The 16,425-nt window shown below is 36.6% G+C and overlaps 1 long non-coding RNA gene across 2 annotated transcripts; it reads left to right on the top strand.

The window, feature by feature from the left end:
- Positions 1–5,232: 5,232 nt before the first annotated feature.
- Positions 5,233–9,322, top strand: LOC311420573. Of its 2 annotated transcripts, none has more exons than XR_014684374.1 (2): positions 5,233–5,368; positions 8,673–9,322. It is a non-coding gene; the product is annotated as an uncharacterized lncRNA (long non-coding RNA). The 2 variants fall into 2 exon arrangements; XR_014684375.1 differs by lacking the exon at positions 5,233–5,368 and adding an exon at positions 6,144–6,230.
- The last annotated feature ends 7,103 nt before the right edge of the window (positions 9,323–16,425 follow it).

The following is a 16,425-nucleotide window of genomic DNA, read 5'->3' as shown; positions in this document are numbered from 1 at the left end:
TTAAACAGGCCAAAAAGAATATATTGCCTATACACTAACATGTATATCTGTTTATATATTTTTTAAGATTTCAATTATTATTATCTATCTCAAAAATTTAGGAAGCTCAGACAGACCCAACACAGAAGCTGAGGCTTTGTGCCTTTCTTTGTGCCTTTCTCTGTAAAACTGATGTTGAGCCTACTTTCATTGGCAGAATAATTATGGAAAACTTTTTAATGTAGACTTTTAATCAAGCTTTGGTATCATTCTTTTCTCCATAGGCCCTTCTTGCCCTAGCATTAAAAGAAAGATTTGCCACACTATATTATGTCAGCAATTCCAGCTATTCCAATAACTGCCTTTCAATATTTGATAAACGATCAGGTGAAAAACCTTCCCAGTGTATCCAAACAAAAGATGTAAAACTTTGTTAGCTATATCTAAACCCATGCTGGGATATCATGTTGACCTTGTCTTCTAAGAGAAAAATGACGTTTGCTTAAAACAAACACGCTTTAGCAAGAGTTTAGATGACTTGGGTCCTTAAAAGTCACACCAACTGCGTTGGGTCTGTCTGAGCTGGGGTCACCTTTTTCCTGCAGCAGCCTACACAGTGCTGTGCTCTGCACTTGTAGCTGGAACAGCACTGATATCACACCAGTGTTGTGTTTATTGCTGCATAGCGCTGGCACAACATCAGGACTCCTTCCAAGCCCCCAAGAGCCAGCAGGCTGGGAGTGGGCAAATGATGGGGAGGGGACATCGCCAGGGCAGCTGACCTAAACCAACCAAAGGGATATTCCATAACACCTGATGTCACACTGAGCAATAAAAAGGGGGGCTCTTGTCGGGGAGGGGGCTGTTCCCTCTGAACAACCACTACATGTTTTGAGGCCCTGGTTCCCAGGACGTGGCCGAACATCACTCATTGATGGGAAGTAGAGAATAATTTTTTCCCTTCTCTCTGTGCTTCTGCGCGGACTTACTGTTTCTGTGGTTTCTTTTTCTCCCCATTCCCTTTCCCTTTAATTAAACCTTTCTCATCTCAAACCTCGAGTTCTCTGTGTTGTATTTTCTCCCCCTTCCTCTTTGAGGAGTGGGGGAGTGAGAGAGTGGTTGTGGTGGAGCTTGGCTGCCCACCTGAGTAAAACCACCACACCAACCTATTACATTACTCAGATTTTTACCCTTGTATCCTCTCTTGACAAATGTCAAGAGAGGCATGTCCAAAAAAGTCATGAATATGACCATCAGGAAAGGTGATAAGATGAGGAACCAAAAGGCAAAGTAAACTGTAAGGAGTTTTTATCTTTATTATTTTCCAGGACTGCTATTGCCAACACAATGATGTGTCTGAGACAGCTGAACAACAAGAACCAGCAGAAGATATATAGGAACAGATACTGAATATGAAAATATATAAAATAGGAAGATGAAGAAAGCAATGCAAAGAATAGTTCTCTGTTATTTGTTTCTATATTTTCTTTAACAGGTGTTTTTTGAGACCAATATGCTTATGAACTACATTGCACTCCATTTACTGAAACAAAAATTTACTGAAACTGTTGAACAACACTGTCAAACCTATGGTTTGATTTTGGATAGTCCTGTGTGGAAACAGGAAATGGAATCGATGATCCTTGTGGGTCCCTCCCAACTTAGGAAATTCTATGATTCTATAACAGTCATATTAGAAATTAATGCAGGAAGCAGCAAACACATTTACAAAGATGATTGGCATCTCAGACAAAATAAGTTACAGTTCTTCATGTTTCAGAAACTTATGAAATGAAAAAGTCTGCAAGTACAACTTCCAGATCAGCATGTATAAATAATTGACTGGCTAGTGCCCTAGAGTGTTACAAGAAACCTTAGGTCCCTCTGCAGTCTATCTGAGAAGCCTGTGGGATGAAGCATTTTTCTTTGACTACAGCTATACACGGTCCTGAATCTGGATTTCTCCTAAACTACAGACTGTGAATCCAAATTCACTAATCACAGCAACATCATGGATCCCAGTGTTACTGAAAAATCCTTCTGCTTCAATAAAAAATATATTTAACTACAGGATAGTTGGTTTCACAGAGGATGTTCTCAATGACTGTTGTACATGACCCAGGTCATGGCAGGGCATAGGATGTGGTAGCAGCAAGTCTTCACAAAATGACAGTGAGATACATGCAGAAAGGGAATGATAAATAGACCAGAATCCTACATCTCTGAGACCAAAGGACTTAGTTTCTTGGATTTCTGTCTACCCTTTCCCCGTATAATCCTTCTTCATAGTCTTCTTCCCTAGTCCCACTGCCTGTCTCCATGAAATACAAGTTACAGGGCTGCCTGTAAGTTGGTAGGGAGCTGTAACTTGGTAGCCCTGCTAAACTGGGTTTCTCCTACTCAGAGTGAAGTAGCTCAGGATAATTTTTTCTGGGTTGCCTATGGGACCATGTTGATTCCAACATTATCTGCCAGCTTGTGTCTGAGCGTCCTTGCTAAGGAGGGCTCTTGGGCTGCTCTAGACAAAGGTCAGCACAAGAGCCAACTTGGGGGTTCACCAGAGAGTTTGGTCTAGTGTAACTCTGAGACATCAGCTGCTATCGCACTACATACAGAGTCAAATAAACTAGTATCTCAGCCAGCAGAGAGAAGGCAACATCAAAACATAACTTGCTGCAGGCAGATTGCTACCATACCTGACCAGATGGTCAGAGAATGCCTGGATTTTGTCTCCTTAAATACAGGGATCTGGAGAAAATCAGGGACTGTATTGCTGTGAGAAAAATTGCTTTATACTTTTTCTTTCCTATCATGGCAAATCTATTATATCAGCATCCTGGATGAGATAAGCTTGAGGTCTACTTGGGGAGAGGGAGAGAAAATACACACAAAGATATTTCTGGTACAGATTCTATCTTTGAAAGTGTCAAGCACAATGGAGTCCTGACTATTTTCTAGTTATCAGCCTAATAAAAATTATAAATAAAAATTATAACTAATAAGAATACAATGGTGGAAAGAAGATGTTCTCAGAAATAAAATATATCACCATGATTGTAAAAGATCAACATTTTTCTTGTTAAATGATTAGCTTTCTTTTTAATATCAGCATTATAATAGACTATACTATGAATCTCTTTATCATACCTAAAGCACTGTTAATTCATCTTTCATGAATATATTAGAAGAGAGAGTTTTCCCATAGGCAAACACATCATACATATTTGCAAATGTCTTACATAATGATGCAAACACTATGCATAGAGAGTAGCTGTATTATGGTGAGAGGGAGAAACAGCACATGCACAAAAAAAAATTAAAAAAAAAAAAGACTTTCATTCAGTTTCATTAAATACTTAAACCGACAAAATAAAGTAAGTCCAATTTTTGCTGTATATAAATCTTGCAAGCAAGGAAAAGGCTGCCATTTAAATTTATTCTTTAGTTTAAATTCAGCTGTTCATAATAAGGAGTTGACGACTGTAGATAGAACAAATGATTTGTTAACATGTCGATTGCATTTGTTCTTAAAATAAAACACTGCTCATTTTCCACTTATATCTACTAGCAGATTCCTAAATATCTTCTTGTTTGTGAAACAGTGCATGTATGATACTCTCTTTAAGAAAATCTTATTGATATACTACTGTATGGAAATGAAATTGGAAATCACAGCCACAGACACAAAATAAATGGTAGTCATTTTATTTAGCTTGTTACCATCTAGTCTAGTCCAAGAATATTACCTTAACAGCAGACTCTGAATTCATGAAGAGTTACGTAAGAGCCTTGTTGTCAAACATGAAAACAACCCATTTAGTGGTTGTTTTACATCTACACTGGAAGTTTTCTTTCATTATCCTGTTCCTGGATCTTATTATAGCCATTGCTTAATTTGTGCTCTGTTTTACGAATGACACTTGTACAGGCCTCATGGGGCTGCTGATAGAAGTGTGGTGCTCTTCTTCCCTTGTGTCAATTCTTTTGCAAACCTTTATAATTAGCCACTTAACAAATTGAGGAAAATGAGTCTGTGGTTGTGAAGTGCTAAGTCAACCATACAACAGTCAAAGCTGATACATAAAATGTCATGGCACTCAGCTGTCCAAAGGGTTAACAAAACCTCTATTATGGTGGGTTAATACACTGAAATGAGGTGTACAATTACCAAATGAATCTACATATGTTAGAAACATTTTCTTCAGTTAAAAAATAGTTTCATAATGAAGAATTTTAATTTCAATGTCTTTCTTGAAGGAAGAGTTAATGAAATTTTAAAACACTGAGTTAAATATATTGGCTTAAAGCCTATGCCAGCCAACCTCAGTGCTTTGTCTGCTGAGCTGATGCTCAGCCCTTAAAGTCTGAGCATCAGCTCAGCAGTCATTTTTTGCAGAGAAAATGTCCCAGCTTTTAGTATGTCACAATTTTCCACGTTCCTGTGAGATACACCATGGTTAATTTTCTGACATTAGCTTAAATAAGTAATGCTTTTTGTAACATAAATATTGCTTGCACTCACACATTTTTTCCCTACTAAACACCTTTTTACTTTTTTTTTTTTTTAATTTTATTTTTTGTCAACTGAAATACAATATTTTCTTCCAGTTTTTGATCTGAAGTTTTTCAGACCAAAACCTTACATTTTATGCTCTGGGTTTAGCTTGTTTTATGTAAATATGATTTCATTAAAATTATTTTTAAAATAAAACAATATTTTCTACTCAGTCTTTTTAAATTATATTTTTATCTGATGGTTCTATCGTTAAGATAGCAAAAAGATTTTCATGTTAATTTCATATGCATAAATGCATCATCTACAGAAATGTACTAACACATAAGTGCATACATATATATATTATATGTATGCACTTATGTGTTAGTACATTTCTGTAGATGTCTACCCAGAGTTCATCACACTATGACAGCTATCAGTCTGCCTAAAGGTTTGCAAGCTTATTTACATGAAGTATATTTCACTTATTGCAGAAGCAGCCTTTGAACCAGGAATAGGAATCAGAGACTCCTCGTTCTCAGGTGAGTGATTTAACTACTGAGCTCAATTAGTCATGACATCTTTTTCCTATGTAGTGGGAGGACACCAGTAAGGCAAGTGGAACAAGCCCTCCCCCTTTACCCTGAACAGATGGTTGCTCATTGATTAGGGGCTCCCCTGAGATGTGGGAGGGGTGGGTTTGAACCTCTGCCAATGGAAAGGGAATTAAATCCACATCTTTAATTTGAGTCTGCCTGCCACTGAAGGGGAAAGCTGCACCATGAAGACATCTTGAAAGAAAGACTGCTCTTTGAAAAGGTTATAATATAGTTCACTGAATCTAGAAAGATGATTTCAGGCTGTGAATTCAGCCTGATGTTACTCCTTTGCTAGGTAAGGTTCCTGAACAATTGGAATACACGACTAATTCCTCTAAGCATTTCAGATTAGCCAGCCAGGACAATGTGACTAGTAGCCTGGCTCTGGTGAGTGATGTAGTGTTGGCATGTTGATCTGAACTGTCTAACCCCATCCGGGTACTCTGCAAGAAGTTTAAATCCAGAACACAGGTTTGTGGATTTCACTTCAAGCTTTTGTATTTCTGAATTTTGCATTTCCAAAAGGGTTTCTATGCTATGGAAAAGCTCCCCAGCAGTGAAGCCAGTAGTAGAAATATTCACCTTTTTCTAGTCCAGCCCCATATCAATGCAATATACACAGTTTTTGAGACCAAAGGCCTGCATTTGATTATGGTGATGAAGTAAGTGTTTCTCTATAAAGTTCCATCTAGAGTAGCTGGAGTTGTAAATGTACAAAATAGGAGTATCTTTATGTTCATTGGGTGGTTAGAAAGAAAAAGAAGAGGTACTTCTATACAGTAATCAGTGATGCAAAATAGTTTTACAAGATGAAGGAGCATACTTCCCACTCTACATGCAAATTCTAGCACTTGTGACTGCACAGCTCAGTGGCTGAGGTATGCTACTACAACAGACACTTGATTCCTGAATTCATGCAGCGACAAGTGAGACTAGTGAGTGTGCATGTATTCAGACACCCAGCACCTGGCTGAATGTTAGCATGCAACGTGTTAGCATTCTTCAAGCCTCTCAATGACTCGCACTGCTATAGCATTAACACCAGCCATGAGACTCCTCCTTCCTTGATCAGAGTACTCTGGGCAGCCCTTACAGGAAGGAAGCTGGAAAGTGCTTATGACAGATGCTGTGCAGTTCATATCTAACACAAAAGGAAGGTTGGTGGACAGAGGCAACACGTAGATCAGACTGTGAACATGATGGTGTTGTTCATGGCAGAATAGACACCTAGACAATTTGATTGCATATTGGTGGGTATCGCTACTGGTTAGAGCAGTGAAAGTGATAGAAATGGCTTCTCATGATGACGATGTGAAACTGGTGAACTAAGGTGAACAAAAGTTTACTAATGACTGTAGAGAGTAGCTTGATATGGACAGCTGAGGATAGGTGCAGGAGTGCAGAACCTGAAGCAGGAGGGAGATAAGACACACCTTGTGCTGTAAGTAGAGGTACATACCAGTGAGCTGTTTAGGGGATAGCAAGAAAAAAAAGGATTTACAGAAAAATCCTGCCTTACAGCCCCCTTTTGGAATATGTTTTTTACTGTGAGTGATTCCCACTTCCTTTATCTTCTGAGTCATAAACTCCACTGAGGCTAATGAGGGAGATAGCAATATTATTTACTCTGAATGCAGTATGTACCTACATTTTCTAGCTTGATATTATTCCACCTGACTACAGAGAATTAAATCAAAGAGGCTGCCAGGGAAAACCAAGCTAGAAACAAAACAATGACAGAGATGAACTATCTCTAGAGAAATGTCAAGTGACAGAAAGAAATGCAGGGAGATATTAATGGTGAGACATTCACCTGCTTGTTTCCAGTCAGGTTAACAGGTGTGTTTTCCCTGACCAAAGCCTAAGAGAAAAAGAAAATTAAATTGTTTAAAAAAAAGAAATAAATCCCTGGATAAATAAGAGGGGATGGGGGGAGTACTTAGTTGCAAGTAAATGCTTCAGGGAGGCAGTGAAAGGAAAGTGGGGAAGCAGCATCTGTCTCCTAGGCTAGGAAAGGGGTGTCCACTCTGAAAAGTTAACAAAACTCACAGGAATAAGCATGATTCAGAAACTGGTCTTCTTCTGTTTTATCTGCCTTCTCAGAAAGCTGTGTACTTTGCAATGAATAAATAATGCTCTGTTTTGAAGAAGCGGCCTTGCAGGTGCCAAATGCAGTCAGATTTGCTGTTTTTTCACAGGTGGAAAAATGGAAGGCTGTATCCGAGTGATCTAGTCTAGGGACTGTGCAATTATATCTGGAGTGGGACTGTGAAACCTCTCACTAGTAGGATGCACTCAGGAGAGATGAAAAGGTTCTAAAATGTAGCTCACCAGAAGTGATAGCCACTATGTTAGGACTACTGGTAGTTTTACTCTTTTGCTTCTCTCAAGCTGTGGACCCAAGAGAAGAGAAGCTCTCTATATAGGGTGCAGCAGGGTCTTCAATGGTTTTGTAACTATGCAAATTGCTAGGAGGATAACATCACAAAAATAAAGAATACGACAAAATAAGGGGTGGGCATCCCACCTGCTTGTGAAATAAGTGAAGAACTCATCCTGGATACTTGCAAATATGTGGGACCCTGGAAGATGAAAGATATTTTGATGAGTGTTCATTAGGGTTACAAATGTTCATTAAAGTGCTGATAAGTATTTTCACTTCTAAATAACAATGGAAATCCACTGCAAATCAGTAATTACCAAAAGTGGCTGCCAGCTTAGTGCTGTGTATCACCTAAAAGATACATATACATCATAGGGGCTATTTCCACACTTACTTATTGGAAGAATCAGCAACGAAATTACTTTTAAAGGAAGAGAACAGTAACATAAGACTGTTAAAGATGTTCTCACTAAGAGAAAAAAAGCAAAATATTTCAGAACAATCTTTAGGCTTTTTCTGTTATAAATTCCATTGCCCTTATTCTATGACTAGAGATGATTTCTAGTGCTTTGATTCTCTATCTGGTACATCACATCACATTGAATTCCCTTCTAAAAATATATATACACCTATAAAATTTCTACACATACAAACAGACCTTAACTGTACAGTTTTCTTTCCCCATCTAATTGTTGTGTTATTGAGACACATTGAATTATATCACTTCTACACATGCATCATACTAGTAACTTACAATTTACTCTGTTTATTAATTCCCCCTGGCAAGTTGAAATTTTAAATAAAATGCCCTAGAATATATGACCATGATGAATTGAAACAAATTAGATGTATTACTCTATGTAGGAGGTAGTATTGACCTATTCTAAAATGCATTATTAGACCAATCTTAAAACAGAAGAATCACAGCAATTGATTAGCAGCTGCTGGAATGCATCTTACATCAATACATAAGTGTATTTCAACAGTTTTCAGTGTGCTGTTACAAGAACTGATCTGCAGCTTAAATTTTACTTCCCCCTTCATCATCTAGCTTTAATATGTATATTTGTTAATGCTGGGGTATAAAAGGCCAAATTCTCTGGACTTGATCCTACTGTCAGTGCTGCTGCTGGTGTAAATCACTTAGAGGGAAATAGGATTATTTAAGATTCATAGTAGTAATCAAGCAATAACTATCCTTTGTGTTTCCTTTCAGAAAGAACTCTGTCATATTGGATAAGATTACCTTGTGGTGATATACTTCAGGAATAACTTTAAAAAGTCAAGCAAGAAGGAAGAGGAATTTTGAGCTTTTTCCTCACTGCTCAGCTACACCTGCTCTGCAACCAATTAAATTTGTGGGACTACTCAAATTAAAAAAGAACTCTTTGAAAACCTTTGGGCCACAGTTATTTAAAAAGAAACAAATAATCAAAATGAATAGTTGAGAGTGAGACGTCTTCCTCAAATACTGAAGAATAAAAGCATTTAGAATATTCGTTAGTCAAATGCAAGGTAACAACAGCAACAAACATTGTCCATTAATCTCCTTATGCAGTTGTGTTAATGGTCTTTTATATATATTTATGGTCTCTAACAAACACACAATAATTTCTATCTGTTTCTATCTAATTTCTATCAGTTAAAGAGCAAAGGTTGCCTTGCTCATAAGGGTAAAACAGAAGTAAATTCTTTAGTTAAATATTAAAAGGCATGTGTGCTAGAGCAGCATTAATAAATGCATAACATTTAAATACACTGGATTTGATTTTATTTCTCATCCTTTTACATACAAATGAAATCACTGTGAGTGTGTGTGCACGTACTATTTTAAATATGCAATAAAAAGGCATTTTTCACCTAGAATGAATTGTATTTGTCATTGTGTACAAAGCCTTTCAGAGAATTTGTTGATTTTTTGCAAAGGCTCCTATACTTCTCATTCCTTTTGCATTATTTCAATCAGCAATGGATATACATCTTTGTTAGCCTAATTTGGGGGCCTACAGAGCAGGAAGAAGGAAAGCACAAAGGAACACACTTGACATATTGGTCTATTTGCTACCTCTTTTAAGCTCAATGCATACTAATGAAAGTGATCCAAACTATTCTTCTCCACTCCTCACTTAACAAGCATAATAATAAATGAATATTTAAACTAGCTGCAAATATATTAAGTGGAAACAAATAGGTTTCATTTGTAACAAGTGCACACAGGTTAATTAACAAGAAGGAGCTTTTGTGTTGAAACAAGGCTCCCTGATGCTGTACATGCAGGTGCCGTTAAGGGCCAATTGAGCTCTATAGGATAATTATGAAGTACCATTGTGCTCCACCGTTTGTTAACAAAGTGCTGCCTGCAATTTGCCTAAACCTATAAACCATCATCTGTGATCCTCAGCAGCAATTAAGTGACAAACATCTTCTCATCGGAGACTTGGGAAAACAAAAGAGACATGATAGCATTTAAGGAGCCAGATGGATATTTCAGAATGTCAACTCTGACAGCCTCCCTTTCAATAACAAAATATAAAACAGGAGCCTGTTTGATACCATGCTGAGGGGGAGAAGTCATATCCAAATTATTAAGAGGAGGGCAGTGTTAATAATCATAGGGATGCTCATTTGAACGGCTCTAAGTGGGAAAACCTTGGATCAGCAAACAAGAGAAAGGTAAAGCCCTTTCTCCTCTCAAAACAGTTGTAGCTGCAGCTCTTTTGAGTCTTTTTTTTTTTTTCCTTGTAATTTTTCCTTCCTTGTAATTTTTCCTTCCTTGTAATGTCTTATCTTCATAGAAGATGAGTTTCCTCCTGTGAACTAAAGTGTAAATTTATTTTGTATTTCTAAGAAAAGGACAAACCAACATACAGAATTTTCTCCAAGGCACAAATTACTAATTAGTTCTGCAAAAAATAGCCTATATTAAGAAAAATGATAGATCAGCACAAAGAAGCATTTTAAAACAAGAGATCTACCCCTACTGTAAAATAATTGATCTAGAAGTTTTGAGGATGTAATCCTTAAAATGCTTCTGAAAGCTCAGCAATAATTCCAGAATCTATACACTTTATAAAAGCATAGTTGAGTTAATTCAATTAATTGCCTGGCTAGGAGACCCTCCAAAACTTGTAGAAGCTCTTGTTTTCATAGAGAAGAATCTTCTGGGCATTTTGTTGCCTGCATTAAATGGCGTTGTCTAGCTGATCTGTATAATTGGTAGAGCTAAAAGGCTCAGTATTCAGTAATATGAATAAAAAACAACAACAACAATTATATATGTATGAGTTACACTAGCTTGTCTACATTTTTTTCCCCCTATTGTCAAAACAACAGCATTTACAAATGTTTTCAGGAACCATTCTGAAGCCACAGCTGAGTGTGTTTTAATGTACCATCAGGTCAACAGCTCTTTTGAAAGAAAAAATCAACCCAGGGCCAAACAATCAGACGGGCCTAATTAAGTACTTCACTGGTAAGAGAAGTGCTCAGATAACTACAGCTGATGTGACCCTTTTCTTTGTACTTCACTGGGTTCCTGTATACCTTTGCCACTTTCCTCTGGATTTATGTTTTTATGAATTATTTAAAAACTGTAACTTCAGATCTACAATTAGTTTTCAATGAAACAGATGTGAGAAAATAATCACAACTTAAACAGCTTAAAAACCGCTCTGATCTTGACAGAATGCAAAATGCCATGTTTCTAAGCCCACAAAATTCATCACTTGGCAAAAGTGTCATTAATCTCTGCAGGCTTTCTGGCCCTTCCTTACTGTGTTCTGTCAAATGCCATGGATCACCTAGAAATCTGAAAGTCATGATAGAGATTTTTTTTTTTCTTTAATGAGAGAAGGAGAAAAAAAAAATGATTTCACATTAAAAAAAAAAAAAAAAAAAGGGAAAGATAAAAAAGATGATCAATGTAGGCATGCTTTACCTTTGTATAACATTACACCATGCTAGCTCACTTATAATGGAAAACTGATGACTGTATTTTGCCATGCTTAGGATTTTATGTTTGTTTTCCCACTTTATATATATATTTCAACTGGAACAAATACAAGACTGGCTAAATCTAAAGTACTGAGCTCTTGCTAACTCCAATGGCATCCCATGAGCTGATTCGTCTTTTCCCTCACAAAAATTGTCTCCTTTACCTTAAGAGACGCCCCACATAATGCTTGAAGACACATCCTGTATCTTTTCTTTAGGCAGATTGATAGGGATCTACTCCAATCATTCTAAATGTCATCAGGTAGTCTTCTACTAATTCTAGTAACTGCACCACCTTCTAACAACTTGTACAATAAAGCTTTGGAGTTTCATTTAGGGACATTTTGACTTCAAAATATGTATAGAGAAAAAGCCAACACCACATAAAAGGAGAGAGTTGAAAGTACAACTTTTGTATACTCATGAAAACATAACATGCAATATCTGAGACTGAGAAATCTAAGGACAAGAAGTGAAACTCTTAAACAATTCATTCAATATATTTTACACACTTTTCAGGAGGAGACCAAAAATTCATGGCAATTTCTAAGATGCATTGAGGTGTCATTTTGCCATTAAAATATAAGATCTAGGGGTTTGAAGTTAAATGAACACCTCTGATGTAATTATTCACTTTGTACTAAATGGCAGCATGCACTACAGTAAGTACAATTGACACTTCATATCCCTGTGCTTATGTTTCTACTCATTCTGATTGTGCTTTCTTAAAAATTATCATATTATGATTCACAGTCCTGGTGGGTGCAAAATGGCTATGGATGTCTCAAGCTTTTGTTGGAACTTAGATAACTAGAAACACTTCAGGGCAAATCTGCAGAGGCTGATTCTGTATTCAAAGCCATAAAGTAAGTGTATTCACTATGAAGTTCTGACTTCCTTTACAAGTCTTCATCTTAATGACCCTGGAGCTTCTCTCTACTTAGAAATAAATTCCAGGTGGGCTTTCAGCTGACCTGACTTTGTGTTTAGTGAAGACTGAACTCTGAATAAAATTCAGGATTTCACACGACTATGCAATAATCTCCAATTACCTCAGCAAATCTTGGCTAAGGATACATACAAAAAAGCATATCACTGACTTTACATTCATATGTAATCATCTTTTGGAAAGAAGGAAATAGAGAAAGAGAGGGAGGGAGGGAGGGAGGGAGGGAAGGAAGGAAGGAAGGAAGGAAGGAAGGAAGGAAGGAAGGAAGGAAGGAAGGAAGGAAGGAAGGAAGGAAGGAAGGGGAAGATAAGGGGAAGACAAGGGGGTGAGGGGAGGAAAGGAGGATAATAACTTCTTTACTGGATCAAAACTTCCTGAGCAAGAAATCTCTGTGCTATTTAAATATCTTTTCAGTATTTAGTTTGTTACTCTACTCAAAGAATTCATTAACTGCCATTTATGCAAATTCCATTCTGTACTTACAAGATTTTTTCCATTGAAAAGAAATTAAAAAAATACCAAACATTATTGTTTTATTCTCCACCGGCTAAACCTTTTACGAATATTACATTCTGTTATAAACACATGGATTGTCACAACCTATATAAAATAACTTTCAAACATTGTGAAAGAAAAATCCTGCTTACAACTAGGGGCTTTTAACCTAATTAGCATAACTAAGCATAAAAAATAAATGATCAGAGACTATAATGTGAAAAATAATTGAAAACAATGGCTATGTTTCAGAACTGTACAAATCAGACCAATGGTTTGTCTTATATTATTACGGTCCAAGGAAGAAGGATGGTGAATAAATGGGAAATAAGTACTGTAAAGATGTGTTTAGGGAACTTATACTGAGAGTATGCAATCCAAATTACCCAAGTGGATTTAAATATTTGAGTTTTATTTAGCTCTCCTGTCTGTATTGGCTAGAAGGAAAGTTAATAACAATCCGTTCGTGCAGTCTTTATCCATAAGAGTAGAGGGCTGAAGACAGCAGTTCTAGAAAGTGATGTGGAAGTCAATTAGTGGTAACATGCATAGGTACAGTGCTTCCCAAGGGAGTCCTAATTTATCTCAAAAAGCAGCAATGATAGCAGGAAAGGTGATCAAGATGGACAGAGGAACTTTTAAAACCTGGGAAGCTGATATAAACATAAGAATACATAGAATTTGAAGAGGCTAGCATTATGGAGAAAAGGAAATCAAGAGAAAGGATGATCCACAGGGCTTTCCATTGCAGGTCTGAGCTAGCTAAAGGATGCATAAAGAATCTTTCATGTCCTGCAATCCACCAAGCTGAAATTGGAGGAAGTCCCCAAGGAGTTTTCCAAAGAATCCAGCCTTAGAATATCTGTTCTGGAAAGGGGATCTATATCAGAATCTACTACTGTGCCTTAGGGTTGTTTAGCAAAACACCTAATTCAAATAGATTTTAATATAATTTGCTCTGAAAAAATAAAAAAGCATCATCCAGTCTTCTTTTCTACTGCAACCAAACAATACTCATTAGCTGACTTGAGAACTTGAGAATAGTTATAGAAAGTTAGGCAGCTAACTTGAAATTTACCCAACTTTGAATTTGTTGAGAATATTATTCTTAACATTTATCAGGGAATTGGAAGTGCAGGATTGCCATGTTGTACGCAGTCATAGCAAGTTCTTCCAGTTTAGTTGATTTGAATATAACACATAGACACTATACCATCATTTGGTACAGTAAGCATCCCTAAAATTAAGAATTTCATGGAAATTATCAATAAAACAAACCAAAAAAAAAAAAAAAAAAAGGCTATCCCATTTGTTTGTCATTTCCACAAAATAAAATAGTTTACGTTGTATTATTCTCTATGTTGCAGTGATATCAGACATTTGGTTTCAAGTGGTCACTAAAGAATATTTATGAAACGTTCTCCTCCTAAGGGGAAAAAAAAAAAAAAGAAAAAAAAAAAAAAGGCTTAGTACTTGTGGCAAGTCTTTTTATGTGTATAAAGCAAGTTTTGCCTAAACTGTTCATGAATCGATCAGTCTACAAATACAATGAGCTGTCATCTATGTGACGACCAGAAGGTGGCATAATTTCTACATTGATTGAAGCCTGTCAGCTCCACTGCTGAGCGCAAAAGGCAGTTTATTTGTGAGTGAAGATGTTACCGGTGTTCTTGGTTTACAGATGATCAGACCCGATGTTCATGTCGGTCTCAGTTATGCTTTTTCTTGTGTTTCCTTGTTACATCGCCATTAAAATCACTTGTTGGCTTTATGCATTTTAACAATATCATATATTTCGGTTGCAGTGATAATGTTTGAATGCACTGTGTTATTTTACCTTTAATTTCCACTACTTAGTTAGATTTGTGGTTGTTGGTTGTTTTTATGTTGTTGTTCTTTTCTCCCAGGGGAAAATAATCAAAATTGTCTTTCATTGCTAACTGAGTTATGCTATCTGTTAGTCATTATGTACCCGATGCTAGACCTCTGAAGTCAGTGGAAATTTTGCATAACTGTTCTTTAAGTGGTAAGATGTATTCTAAGAGCCTTTTGCTTTCCCTTTATTTGACTTCATATATGAGGATATTTTGTGAGGGAGATTTGACTACTTTCTTCAAAGCCGCCACCCTATCTGTTGTATACAGATTATGCTATTCTGTTAAAGAGGTCTCATTTCAGGGTAACAAGGCTGTTACTATCTTTATCAGATCTCAAGTATTCCCAGATAATTTCAGGACTGATTCATAAAATCAGTTGCATTCACCTGTTTCTCTGACCTTTTCTCACATCTTTCATTCCTCACTCTGATTAGAATGTAAAAATGCACCTGTAGCTCTTTCTTCACTTATCTTTGGATGTTTTGCATGAAGGATGCTATTTACAAATAAATTGAGTTGACTGCTCAATAACCCAGTCTATTTCCTATAGAAATATGGATCTTTTAATTTAGAGTTAAATCACCTTTCAGTGAGATATTGGATTACTTCTATATAACAGAACTTTCATGCAGGGAATGGCTATTTTATTTTGCCTGAAAATTTGATATCTGTAACTGCACATCTGTGATTTTAAATGTTTTTATGCTTTACTACGGCACTTCTAAAAGGAATGAGAACATGACATAATAGTGCACTGACAAAGTTAATTTGCAGCAGCAGAGTTTGGATCATACCTCTTAAATTTATATTTTATTTTATTTTATTATATTTTATTTTATTTTATTTTATTGTTAGAAAGGTACCACTTTTAGTTACAGCATTTTTATTTTAAGAATTTATTATGCCTTCATCTCAGCAAAAGCAGCTTCATTGGCTATTGTGCCTTTTGACATGGCTTAGCTGTTGGCATAGCCAGGTCAACCTGAAAGTAGATGGGAAGTCTTCTGCATGTGGGAACAGAGGAAAGGCAGCACAAGGGGTGTAGCAGACAGCAGAAGAAAGTCAGAGGCTCAGTATTGCTCTGCTACCCTCCTGGTTTCAATAACATCTGCATAGATGTCCCCTACAGAGTTCAGCACAGCGTCAAGTCTTGGGCTGGGATGCGTTCAAACACAGGGAAAACAAAAAACAAAACAAAACAAACAAACAAACAAAAAAAAAACATAATCGACTGCCACTGGTGGTAATGATGATAGAAGAAAATTAAAGAGAGGTTACAGGAACTTCTGCTCTGCCATATCTCTGCTCACACAGACCATGTAAGCAGAGCAGCACAGACGGTGATCAGTAGTATAGCTTTTAGTTATCTGTACAGACGAGGCACAGACTAGGACTCTGCTATCATAGATGCTAACCAAATACAGAATGCCTGGAAGGGTTTATACTGGAAATTTGAGTCAAATTTCACTAGTTCTTCAGCTGCCCTGAATTTTCCATTTTTGTTTAGAAACATCAGGAACAACAAAAGCCTTCCCTTAAATATATATATATATCTGTATCATAGACGTTTCTGAGAATCTCTTGTACAATTTTCCTGTAGTTATCTGTCAAAAGCATAAAAATTTAAAAAATAAAAATAAAGAGGCAAACAAAAA

The sequence above is a fragment of the Aythya ferina genome (genome assembly GCF_964211825.1).
Source record: "Aythya ferina genome assembly, chromosome: 1".
Taxonomy (NCBI): Eukaryota; Metazoa; Chordata; class Aves; order Anseriformes; family Anatidae; genus Aythya; species Aythya ferina.
Note: the sequence above shows the minus strand (reverse complement) of the source record. Positions and strands in the feature narration are given on the sequence as shown.